Source organism: Theropithecus gelada, chromosome 14 (assembly GCF_003255815.1).
Source record: "Theropithecus gelada isolate Dixy chromosome 14, Tgel_1.0, whole genome shotgun sequence".
Lineage (NCBI taxonomy): Eukaryota > Metazoa > Chordata > Mammalia > Primates > Cercopithecidae > Theropithecus > Theropithecus gelada.
In genome coordinates this window covers 32,799,562-32,804,062 of record NC_037682.1, presented here as the reverse complement: position 1 = coordinate 32,804,062, position 4,501 = coordinate 32,799,562, and positions in this window count along the sequence as shown.

Here is a 4,501-nt window from a genome sequence, read left to right as displayed (position 1 = left end):
TGGGTGCCTGTAGTCCCAGCTATTTGGGTGGCTGAGGCAGGAGAATGGCGTGAACCCGGGAGGCAGAGCTTGCAGTGAGCCGAGACCGCGCCACTGCACTCCAGCCTGGGCAACAGAGCAAGACTCCGTTTCAAAAACAAACAAACAAACTAACAACCTGTTGACAGACTTGATGAAGAATGTTGTGCTTACTTTCTCCAAACATGACCCAGAAAAAAGTGACAGTGGAAGATGTCCCACTGTAGCAGATAATAGAAAGAGGTGAAACGTTCCTCCAATCCCACCCCAATTTTTCACAATGAAATTTACATTATTTAGAAATTTAAATTATCTGTGGCCAATTGTAACATTTTCTTTCCACAGATTTATAATGTGAAATAATTAAATGTGTTACTTTGTTTGAAAGTGTTTAAAGTTCTACAGTGAGACACAGGAAATGAAAGGAAGACTCTTCAGTTTCCTTAGAAATAAGGAAACATGAGGATAAGAAAATGGTGTGATAGGGGCTGGGCACGGTGACTCACGCCTGTAATCCCAGCACTTTGGGAGACCAGGTGGGAGGATCACTTGAGGTCAGGAGTACAAGACTAGCCTTGGCAACATGGTGAAACCCCGTCCTACTGAAAATACAAAAATTAAGTGGGCCTGGTGGTGCACACCTGTAATTCCAGCTACTTGGGAGGCTGAGGCAGGAGGATTGCTTGAACCCAGTTGGCAGAGGTTGCAGTGAGTCAAGATCATGCCACTGCACTCCAACCTGGGTAACAGGTTAAGACTCCATCTCAAAAAAGAAAAGAAAAAAAAAAAGAAGGAAAATGGTATGATGGGTAATTCTGCCTTCTGGCTAACTTAAACTCTGATATAGGCACTGCCCAGTCTTTGTGAAGGCTTTGACAACCCGGCATTTCTCAAATTTGTGCAAGACTCCTTAGAATTCCTGGTTGAAAAGGTATAAAATTCAGTGAGGAACTCCAAAGTAAGAATCTCATTTTTTTTCCCCTCTGATTTCATTTGATTCTGTTAACATTTGTTCTCCTAGTATTTTTTTCTTTCCCAGCCACATTTTCCTATGTCATCATTTTAGTTTCCAATACTGCTGCAACTATGCCTTTAGAATATCAAAATTGTTGGCCACGTGCCGTGGCTCACACCTGTAATCCCAGGACTTTAGGAGGCCGAGGTGGGAGGATCACGAGGTCAGAAGATGAGACCATCCTGGCTAACATGGTGAAACCCCGTCTCTACTAAAAATACAAAAGAAAGAAAGAAAGAAAGAGAAAGAAAGAAAGAAGGAAAGAAGGAAAGAAGGAAAGAAAGAAAGAAAGAAAGAAAGAAAGAAAGAAAGAAAGAAAGAAAGAAAAGAAAGAAAGAAAGAAAGAAAGAAAGAAAGAAAGAAAGAAAGAAAGAAAGAAAGAAAGAAAGAAAGAAAGAAAGAAAGAAAGAAAGAAAGAAAGAAGGAAGGAAGGAAGGAAAGAAAGAAAGAAAGAAAGAAAGAAAACAAATTAGTCGGGCGTGGTGGTGGGCGCCTATAGTCCCAGCTAGTTGGGAGGCTGAGGCGGGAGAATGGCGTGAACCCAGGAGGCGAGGCTTGCAGTGAGCTAATAGCGCCACTGCACTCCAGTCTGGGCGAGTGACAGAGCGAGACTCCACCTCAAAAAAAAAAAAAAAAAAAAAAAAANGATCGAGACCATCCTGGCTAACACGGTGAAACCCCGTCTCTACTAAAAAATACAAAAAAAACACCAAAAACAAAAAACTAGCCGGGCGAGGTAGTGGGCGCCTGTAGTCCCAGCTACTCGGGAGGCTGAGGCAGGAGAATGGCGTAAACCCGGGAGGCGGAGGTTGCAATGAGCTGAGATCTGGCCACTGCACCCCAGCCTGGGAGACAGAGCGAGACTCGTCTCAAAAAAAAAATTTTTTTATTCACATATTAATTCTTTTCTTCTTTTTTTGAGACAGAGTCTCATTCTGTTGCCCAGGCTGGAGTGCAATGGCACAGTCTCAGCTCACTGCAACCTCTGCCTCCCAGGTTCAAGCGATTCTCCTGCCTCAGCCTCCCAAGTAGCTGGGACTACAGGTGAGTGCCACCACACCCGGCTAATTTTTGTATTTTTAGTAGAGACAGGGTTTCACTATTTTGGCCAGGCTGGTTTCGAACTCCTGACCTCGTGATCCACCCACCTCAGCCTCCCCAAGTGCTGGGATTACACTGTACCCGGCCCACATATTAATTCTTTTTTTCTCATTAGAATCACCTAGGAGGCTTTTATTTTTCTCCTAGCTTTATTGAAGTATACTTAACAAATAAAACTATATAAATTTCAATTATACAATGTGATGATTTGATATACATATACATTGTGTAATAATTACCACAATCAATCAACACATCCATCTCCAAGCATAGTTTGTGTGTGTGTGTGTGTATGTGTAGTACACTTAAGATATACTCTCTTAATAAATTTCAGGTAAACAATACATTAATTGATTCTTTTATTCTATACATAGTAATGGAATTTCCAAGTACTGTGTCAATAACTGAGTTTAAAAATATTAATAACATCCCTGAATCCATCCGGATATAGAGGGAATTTAGGTTGGGTATGGTGGTTCATGCCTGTAATCCCAAAACTCTGGGAGGCTGAGGTGGGAGGATTGCTTGAGCCCAGGAGTTTCAGCCTACTCTGAGCTATGATTGTTCCACTGTGCTCCAGCCTGAGCGCAATGAAAACTTGAGTAACTGTGGAAAACAGTATCTTGACTGAATACAGTCAGGGTAAATGAAGTAAATGCTTAATGAGCAACACATTTACTAAATAGAGTACAGCATTTATGTATAGTTCTTTTTGTCTTTACCCTGACTGTAAATGTAAAATATGATTTTTAAAAATTAAAATATGCATATATGCATAATCTTTGGAATTTTTTTCTGCTTCTTTTTACTTTTATCTTCATTTGTCTATAATTAACATATAACACTTAAACTCAGAAGCAAGATCAACAAAATATGAAAACACTGAATGGATTAATCCTGAAATATTATGAAATAAACATCAAATACCAAATTAAAATTGGTTTGAAAAGTTACAGTATTACTGAAATAAATGCTAAATGGATCCAACACCTAATGTAACAAATAAAATCAGAGAATTACTAAAAGGAAACATGGGCAAATTGCTTCATAACATTTCTAACTGTGACTCAAAGCCTAGAAGCAATAAAAAAATGATAAATTTAAATGCATTAAAAACTTCTTATGGAGAAACAAAAGAACACCATATGCAAACAGCGGCAATAACAACAAAAGACAAATGGTGGGAGGTATTTGCAACTCTTATTACAAAAGGTCAATTTCCCTAATACATAAAGGCCTCTTAAAATTGAGAGGAAAAACTGCAAAACCTTATAGAAATATGAACATAAAACATGACCATGCAGTTTATAGAGAAAGACATACAAACAACTCTTTAATATATGAAAAGATGCTCATCCTCTTTCATAGTAAGAAATCTGCAAATTAAAACTACACTGAGGCTGGGCAAGGAGGCTCACACCTCCCATCCCAGCACTTTGGGAGGCCAAGGCCAGAGGATCACTTGAAGCCAGGAGTTCCAGACCAGCCTGGCGAACATAGCGAAACCCCGTCTCTACCAAAAAAAAAAAAAAATTAGCTAGCATGGTGGTGAGCCAAGATCGCGCCTCTGCACTCCAGTCTGGGCGACAGAGCGAGACTCCATCTCAAAAATAATAATAGTAATAATAAAACAAAAACAAAAAATAGTTCCGATGGGTACAGTGTCTCACATCTGTCATCCCAGCACTTTGGAAGGTCCGGGTTGGTGGGTCACTTGAGCCCAGGAGTTTGAGACCAGCCTGGGCAACGTGGTGAGACCTCTTCTTTACAAAAAATACCAAAATTAGCTGGGCGTGGGGTTGCAACCTGTAGTCCCAGCTACTTAGGAGGCTGAGGTAGGCAGATTGCTTGAGCCTGGGAGGTTGAGGCTGCAGTGAGCCATGATTTCACCACTCCACTCCAGCTTGGGTGACAGAGCACGACCTTGTTTCAAGAAAAAAGAAGAGTTCATCTCATTTTGCTAAACAGGAAACTGAGTCTCAGGCAGGAAGCCAAGTGGTGAAAGCAGAGACTGAGAACCACCAGCTCTGGTTGTGACAGTCTTGGGGACCCTGGATGCATCTCTCCACACGTGTGGGGCAAAGCTCACCTTTCCCCAACCATTCCAGCCCCGCTGGCCCCTTGCCTATAGGTCTGATATGCTCAGGAATCATTACAACTCACTGCAGCCTCTTATTCCCAGGCTCAGGTGATCCTCCCACCTCAGCCTCCTGTAATCTCAGCTCTCCAGGAGGCTGAGGCAGGAGAATCGCTTGAACTTGGGAGGCAGAGGTTGCAATGGGCCAAGATCGTGCCACTGCACTCCAGCCTGGGTGACAGAGCAAGACTCTGTCTCAAAAAAAAAAAAAAAAAAAAAAAACCACCTGG